Consider the following 8,780-nt stretch of genomic DNA (forward strand, 5'->3'; position numbering starts at 1 on the left):
AGTGATTTTAGATCCATATTTTTTTAAATTTTTTATATATATTTGCTTTTATTTATTTAAGACTTTGGATTGTCAGACTTCTTTGTTTGAAACAGAAAATTGAAGCAGATGATCAGTTTTATAAATATTCTAATAACTAAGTGAACGTGACGAAACGGAACTCTATCAATTATACTTGATAAAGTGTTAATATTTTATAATTAATTTACTTGGCATATAGGAAAATAAAACTTTTTAATCAACATTTCTGGTGGTCCCCTTTCAGCCTAGGAATTCGAAGCAACTATCTAATCTGCCAAATTGAAAACTCACCAATGGTTATTAAAGCACAAAATTTTAAATCGTGATCATATGATAAATATATCTCATGAGCCAAATCTCAACTTCCCAGGCAGGCACGTTACACCAATATCAGAACATTTGATCCACAATAGTAGATTTGTCTGATCTGCATGCCAAAAGCAGTTATTTAACTTTTAATCTTCCGTAAACAGAAGCAGAAGTAAAATAGTAAGCAAAAATCTTACCATTGTGATTTGCCAATTATAATAAGCAACTATCAATTGCACATTAAGTTCGATGACGATATATCTATGCTATCCAACTTACTGATAGTATAGATTAGTAATAGAGGTGTAATATCCATAATAATTAAACAAACAGATTTTAGGATTTCAGGTTTCGTATCAATAGAATAATGTAATTAAATCTGAATTGTTGATATCTGCATCTGTTCTGATAACGCTCCTTTTTGATAATGATAAGCTATTGATTGCATCGTTATCTTTTCTCCGACAGACATCGCCTTAAAGCATATAAGAAAATATGGGACTCACCGACGGGTAACACAAAAGGGAGATAGTTACTATTGTATTTGACTTTGAAAGTAATTCATTTAAAACTCACTTGATATACATGGAAAGCATTCAACTAATTTAATTTTGGAAAACACTTTGATTTAGCTAGTGTATGTGCAGCTCTTGATAAATTTTGTTTTACAACTCAGGTGATTTAGCAAAGATAGATGGAATCCAAGAAATGGTATTTTTTCGCCTTCCTTATATTCTATTTTTTTTTTAAGTGACATAAGTAATTTAATGTTCTGTTTCCATTGTGTTTCCTAAGACTGAAGTTCCAAGCTTCTATTCTTTTACACCTCTCTTTGTTGTTATTCCATTGGAAAAAGTTGCGTGTTTTTTTAGAATGTAATGAATGATATGAATTCATAATGCGATGCAGATGTTAAGTGAATTGCACATTTACGTTTGTCATGTGTCTTGAGTCAGGAGACTAGTGTCCATTGAAAGGCATGAAAACTCTCAGTTTTCGAAATCAAAAGATTGCATTCAACCTTTGTAAAATTATACTCTTTATGTAATGGCATGTTTTAATTTAGTTCTTAAACAAACTGGAATATTATTTCTACTTACATAAGAATTTAAATAACTGCATATATTTCAGCAGAAGACAGCCTGGCCATAAAGTAAAAGCTGACGTCATTTTTCTTGTTTAGTTGGCAGTATGACATGTTCTGGATAAAAGCGAAGAGTGAAGTAACAAAGCTGCAGCTATTATTTGCATATAATTTAACATTATTATTGACCGTATTAGAATACTGAATTGATTGTTTATTTTTGAAGAAGCTCTTCTAGGCAAAAATGTGTGGACACATAAGTATTAATATTAAAGTACATATATTTTACGCGAATTCATTCGTTTATACTCGTATTTTACATGCTTTCAAAATAAATTCGATTTGAAACTGCAAATGGTTTTGATACTCGAGCCTTTATTCTCAGGTATTATTTATCAATTTCCATTGTGAATCAATTTCTATTTAACTATTTTTTTGCTTCTTATTATCCTCTTTTTATTATGATTTTTTTTCCAAACCTTAAAATTATATGGTTGTTAATTCAAATTTTTGAAGAATATAATCAATAACGCCTTTCGAAATTTATGTCTTTCCGCATTTCTTAACACCTAATTTCTTTTCGAAAATATGTAATTGCCCAGTAAATTGGTTTTTAAATTTTTCCCACTAGCCAGATTTTTTTGAAAAAAAAAAGTTTTGTGAACTTTTTCCTGTGTATTATTTTGTTAAAAGGAAATTATATGCTATAAAAATATTATTTAATTTATTCACCAGAAGTTTAGATTGTGGAATCACTGTCTAAACTGCTGGTGACTGTGGAACACGAATCAGAAGGAGGAAAATTGTAACTTCTGACTTTGCGTTTAAACTTGGATTATTCAAAAAGTATTCGATTGATGTGTGCTTTAGCAGTGAATTCTCACAGTGATCAAGCTGTTTATTAGAGATGTTCCAAACGAAATACTCATACGAGTCATTTTCTTCGAAACTCCTCTAAGATGGCAATCTAATACCAAACATTTGATTTAAATCAAGGATTTATCTCTGATATTATTTAAGTGCTTCATTTTGATATGCAGAAACTACCACTCCCCTTTCCCGAGCTCTTGAATTACGTAATTGGTTGGATATATTTAGGCTGTGTGAAATTAAAACTATAAGCATTTATTTCGGAAAAATTGTAACAAACTTCTCATTTCAATAATACTGTATTTCTAATTTGGATCAGAACCCACAATTTAAGAATTTTATTTTACCAATGTTTTAACTATTTCAACACCAACTTCAAGGAATTTTGGTAAATTAATATACATCACTTTCTAGCGAAGAACAATTAATGGCTTAAAATGATAAAATTCAATTATTCGGTCAGTTTTGATCGTGAAAGAAAATGTTTTCTTTACAAAGCTAGGATACTCGGATTATCCTTTTTTCTAAACATGACAGAACAGATTTGAAACTTTCTTTGAAAGGTACATTTATTGATTTAAATAGCATAAAAAAACAGTTAAAACCTCGCTTAAGGAACATCTGCCATTGTGAATATTTCGCATAATGAACAAAGCAAAATGTGAAGAAAACAACTCCTACAACGAGAGATGTTCGCAAAACGAGTGTCGAGGAGATATTTCAGCATCACAAACAAAACTGTGTTTGTACCACGGCATCAGTCTGTGTTTGATGCTTATTTATTAATGGTGCTTTTTAAATATATAATTAATTATGGAAACAAACAAAAAAAATCCTCGAAATACTTCTGCAAGCGTCATAGTTTCTTATAGCGATATGAAGAAGTATTTCCATAATAGGCGAGCACAAATGGTCAAGAGCTGTATTCTGTATCACAGCAGGAAGTTGAGCAGGGGATTTCGCGCGTAGAGGAGGAGATAATTTTTTAATATAGCATCAACTTTCCAATGAAATAAGGAAAAAGCTGAAAGAACGAGAAATTGCCTCTTCGTGTGTTGAGAAGAATCACCCTAATAAGGCAGTAGATATGTTGGCATTTGGTTTATTTAATGAAAATATATCTTATTTTGAAGCGAGGCAAAAACAAGATCTTTAAACAAATTTCTTGTAAAAAAAGTATGTATTATGTATTATGAAGTATGTATTAATCACTTTATTATAAATTTGCGAGTATTTTTTTTCAGGATGGTTCGTATCAACCTATATTAAATTGATCTTGTAGAAAGATTGGTACTTTGCGATTGTCCCGTCGATCATTTTCGTACTTTGGGACTATCTTGTCGACCATGTGATACCATGTTAACGAGTGTTTCGTATTATGAGTAAAACTCAGGAATGAATTACTTTCGTTTAACGAGGTTCCAAAATAATTTTTTACTTTATTTAAGGAATATGCCACTCCATTTATATGCCATTTGGAAGAACATGCCTATCTTTAACAGATTGGAAATCAGCCATTTGGCCACATTTAGAGTGGACACTCTGCGTGTGCATTAAAACGCCTTTATTACATCGCTCAAATGACCACTCTAAAAAGGCGTGAAATATCATTATCAAAGTGTTATCAAATATTCATTTTAAAATTTGGAATTAATATAAAAAGTATCACACAACCAAAAATTTTGTTGCTTCTTTTTGAGCCAAAACATTTGTTCTATACATTCGTGGACTTAGTCAGCATTTTTTCTAATACATATTTTATTTCCTATAACTTTATTTCTTTTTATCTAAGAAAATTATGGAAGAAAATGAATGTAGTCAATGAAATCTATCTTACATTTCCCTTTCCTGTATTGAGTGAATTCAAGAAATTTGATATATTCATCAACTCTAGAAGTTGCCTATAGTTTCGGATGAACGTTTGGAAAAAAGTTTCCATTACATATTCATACAGTCTTGCATTACTAGTGACTAAAAATGGAGCTGAAAAAATTTATTCACATTTTAATAACTACATATCTCCTTTAAATAAACTCAAGTTGTTAAAGAAGATATCTGAAACAACTTGTGGTCCAGATTTAAACATTTATGACTCGATTTTTAGTTGAAGATCTCTTTTTCCAATTTGTTAAAGTTAAGTAATGGAATATGGACAGAGAGAAAATTCCTATCATGTAAAAATATTGCCAACTCTCTAAATTAAATTCCAAAAACTTTAAACTAAATGCATTCACGGTCTGCTCATCTAGTCTTTGAATTAGACAAAGATACATTTTACCACTGCTGATTGGTTTCCGTGGGGGACGATCAACTTCTCATAGTGTCGTTTTTCTGGAAATCTAAATTCGGAATGCATTCACTTGAAAGAACCACCTTGTGCGTACATGGCGCCCTTTACGTACATTTGCCCCGTACGTGCATTTCTTAATTTACATTTCAGATTTAGTTTAGTTATATTAACGTCCCGTTGTAAAGCAACACTAGAGCTATTTTGGGACGGACCTCGTAATTTTGAACCGCGGTCAGATGACGAGGACAACACCTGAGCTGGCACCCCCTTCTCCGACATTTCAGGAGACCTCCTTTTATTTAAAACTTTTTAATTTCTGGAAGTTCAAGAGCATATCAGCTTTTATTCTTTTTCATTTACATTTAGGGCTTTCACGAGGAAACATCCTTATTTTTGTGTTTTTTTGTGGGTATTTAAGTAAAATACTTTGCCAATATTTATTTTTCATCTGTTCAAGGAACACTATATGCTAACAATTTGCAGATTCTACTCAAACCTCTAACATGCGCTTCATTACATTCCTCTTTCACTCACAGACATCTATTTAGTAAAAAGTGTGCAGCATGCTACGTAGATCTAATAATTTATTATGTTTTGATTGAGTGTTCTATTTTTAATAATCACTGTCTACATTTTTTGTCTTACATTATCAATAGATGTAATATTTGAGAATTAGTGGATGGAAATTCCCATCCTAATATTTTTAAATCTTTGCAGTTCAATATATTCTTTTATTCTATCAAGGTTTTATTGTCTGCATTCATTTCAAAATTTTACTATCAAAACGCCCAATAATATTGTAACGATACCTTCACGATACTGCCCGGAATTCAGAATATAAAAAAACTTTGCGGACATATCATACAGTATTTTGCACTGTTTCCAGACCTTAATACTTTTTTGGCCATTTTTAAAATCATTTTTTAATATGTTTTTTTTAAACACTTCTGAATTTTGATTCTGAAATTTATTATATTTTCTTAAAAAAGTAGATTCTGATGATTTTACATGGACTGGCTTTTTTTCACCATTCGACTGGCTCAGTAAGACAAAATCTGGCCTTTGTTCCAAAAATTCCAAACAATCAATAGACTGGATAACAGCAGAAAATTATCTGGAAACCAAAATTTTTATCCCATTCTTAGGACAGAAACATCATAAGACCCGTTTTTCTGTCCGTGGAGAGTTACCTAACATTTCAGTTGAATCATTTTTATCAAGAAGACATTAGATTAATTGCGCTGTATCTTAGTACCACGTGTTTATTCCATTCAGCCGATGTGGATATGCCCCATCTTACCAAACAAGATTGGAGGAACGCAACTGTGAATTGCAGAAGCTAGTTAGTTAGTTAAGTTATATTAACGTCCCGTTGTAAAGCAACACTAGGGCTATTTTTGGGACGGACCTCGTCATTTTGAACCGCGGTCAGATGACGAGGACGCCACCTGAGCTGGCACCCCCCTCTCCATACCACACGGGCGAGAGGACGTTTGGTCATGACGGATTTAACGTGCAACAGACCCCCCCCCCCCCCTACACGACGGTTCTTCGGTGGAATCGGGCCACGAACCTGAAACCCTACGGCTCACAAGCCGGGACCTTACCACCAGGCCACCGCGGTCTTTTGCAGAGGCTAGAACACTGATAATTACATCGCGAAAGAATTTGTGGTTCAATTGTTAACCAGAGGGTGAACCACTCCTCTCAAATAAATTAGCTATCCCCTCTCTCCCTCAGCAGATATTGTGAAAACGTGGGTACAGTCTAATATTAGTGAACATTATAGATTATATAATGTTCACTAACATTAGTTAGAAAATATAGATTTTAGGCTTAACATTAGTTAGAAAATATAGATTTTAGGCTTAAATCCACCATTTATACTGAATTAATCATCCAAAATGCAATTCGAATGTCCTTCTTTCGACCGATTATAATTAAAAATTGACATGGAACTACAATTATAGCCACTAGATTTTATAAAGAATTTCATTGATTTAAAACATTGCATTTATGAGTTTATTGCATCTACTTACATGCAAAAGTGCAGAACGACAAATGATCAACTTTTTTGAAAGATCTGATTCAAAATCTGGTAAGAATCGTCATTTCAGATGCTTAATATGCTAAAATCTTAACGTTTTGAAGTTATTGAGTTTATTTGCATTGGAACAGTCAAATAGGAAGACTACTTTTGAAAATCCATGCCAAATCTCATATATCTAGTCCAAAGTGTTTTTGAGTTATTGTGTTCAGTAATAGGGAGATATAATGCCCCAAAAAAAGTGTTTTTTGAAATTATAGAGGTCTGAAACATAGATTCTTCAAACCCTCGAGTTCGAATTTCTTAAGGGTTATAAGAATATCTCTTATTTCGTGTACGTGGAACTAAAAATGACAAAAAATTAAAGAACTTATATTTTAAAGTTATTTAAATGAAGGCCAGTTTGAGCTCTATTATAACTTTTAAGATAAACAATTACGGCGCTACAATATTCAGGTTAGTCTTAAGAGATTCTACTTAATCTTAAGTCATTCGTGCTTTTTACTTTCACATATATGAAAAGACAATTTTATAATCATCGAAAAATTCGAAAGTTTCTGACTTATCTCCTTGTTTCAAATCTCCCCGTTTGGGGAAAAAAATTAGAACTATTCCGACTTTAAACACGGTAATTTGAAAAGTTTTTGAGCTAAAAATATGAAATTTGGCATGCATTCATTATACCAGATTTGTAAATTTCTATCAACTTTTGAATAAAATCCATTCACAGGAATTTGACCTGTCTCTTTGTCGAGTTCAAGTGAATGTGATAAAATAAACGTAGAAAGAGCTGGATAGATAAGAACTGGCACCAAGTTTTAGTATCTAAAGTGTAAATCCGTACCAAATATTTATCCTTTGCACTCGGATGGTGACTCTCACTCACCATTCAAGACAACATTTTGACGTTTAATTATTTTTTAAAAAATTTTATTGTTAAAAATGCTTACAGAATAAGAAGATGTAGATTACTTTTTCGAGGTTTGGTTTGGTTTAGTTATATTAACGTCCCGTTTAAAGCAACACCAGGGCTATTTTGGGACAGACCTCGTCATTTTGAACCGCGGTCAGATGACGAGGACGACACCTGAGCTGGCACCTCCCTCTCCACGCCACGCCACACCAGCGGGGGGACGTTTGGTCATGACGAATTTAACGTGTAACAGACCTCCTTACTTGACGGTTCTTCGGTGGAATCGGGACACGAACCAGAAACCCTCCGGATCCGAGACCTTACCACCAGGCCACTGCGGCACTTACTTTTTCGAGGAAAAACAAGGTCGGTATTAGGGAGAATAACTATGCATCGAATTACTTTTCCGAGTGCAAAGGGTTAAATCTATCACGGGGTTGATCATTTGCATGTGTAAATAAACATGATAATTAGAAGATGCAATTATTTAGATAAATAAAATTTGATATGTAATCTTGTTACCGAAATTGTAGTTCTGTGGCAAATTTTGATTTTAATCGGCCGCTAAAAAACCCATACTCAGCTTTCTTTACTATTCTAGGAAGCACCAAACTTTCATGTACAAGATTTTGAAAATAAAATCGGAGCATTCGCGATATTCAAAGCTTTTTTCAAGGTTCACAATATTTACAGTGAGGAGAGGGGGGGTGGGGGTGGAGAGGACTCCTTTATTAGGGAGAACGACAGAATTTCAGGGATATAACTCCCGCTGATTTCTATTGTTACGGAATCAGTACCAAGCTTTATGTAAATGGGGGCAATCAATATCCATTACTGTTCAGGTTTGAAGGTGAAATTCAATCAAATTGGGATTTTCAAATTTTTGTCAATATTTAGAAAGTAAATATGAAATTATTTCTATATTTGAAAGAGCGAGTATATGTTTCACATAGGAAAAATTATTTTCACTTATGATAGCGAGTGTCTCCTAACACAATTTTCACTTTGGATTGGTTATGAAATTAATTCCTGGGTAAGATAACCCTAGAAATAGGAAAGGTAGTAGCTCAGAAAAGATAATAAGTGTCAAGAAGCGAATATATAACTTTCTGTTCTTTATTTTTATTGTGTTTTCGAAATTTTGAAAATTTTCGAATTCTTTAAAATCGCCCCCCTCCCCCTTCTTTTTTGTGGCACACGTCAAGTTCAGATTTTATTCATTAGATACATGATAACACCTGAGTAT

This window comes from Argiope bruennichi, chromosome 5 (assembly GCF_947563725.1).
Source record: "Argiope bruennichi chromosome 5, qqArgBrue1.1, whole genome shotgun sequence".
Classification (NCBI taxonomy): Eukaryota; Metazoa; Arthropoda; class Arachnida; order Araneae; family Araneidae; genus Argiope; species Argiope bruennichi.